The sequence below is a fragment of the Rhincodon typus genome, chromosome 1 (genome assembly GCF_021869965.1).
Source record: "Rhincodon typus isolate 14 chromosome 1, sRhiTyp1.1, whole genome shotgun sequence".
Taxonomy (NCBI): Eukaryota; Metazoa; Chordata; class Chondrichthyes; order Orectolobiformes; family Rhincodontidae; genus Rhincodon; species Rhincodon typus.
Window position 1 is genome coordinate 176,038,688 of NC_063332.1, and position 464 is coordinate 176,039,151.

The 464-nt window shown below is 53.0% G+C and overlaps 1 protein-coding gene across 1 annotated transcript in view; it reads right to left on the minus strand.

The window, feature by feature from the left end:
- Positions 1-464, minus strand: part of LOC109916628 (protein phosphatase 3 catalytic subunit alpha-like) — a 286,452-nt gene that overhangs the window by 15,829 nt on the left and 270,159 nt on the right. The gene's annotated exons all lie outside the window — the stretch shown is intronic.

Sequence of the window (464 nt, forward strand, 5' to 3'; positions counted from 1 at the left end):
CACACAGCACACGCACACACACTGTACATGCTCGCACACACAGCACATGCACTCGCACACACTGTACATACTAGCACACGCACACACTGTACATAGTCGCACACGCACACACTGTACATAGTCGCACACACTGTACACGCACGCACACACAGCACACGCACACACTGTACACAGTCGCACACACAGCACACGCACACACTGTACATACTCGCACACACAGCACACGCACACACTGTACATACTCGCACACACCGCACATACTCGCACACACCGTACATACTCGCACACACAGCACACACTGTACACACTAGCACACACAGCACACGCAGACACTGTACATAGTCGCACACACAGCACACGCAGACACTGTACATGCACACACTGTACACAGTCGCACACACTGTACATGCACACACTGTACACAGTCGCACACACAGCACACACTGTACACAGTCGCACACACA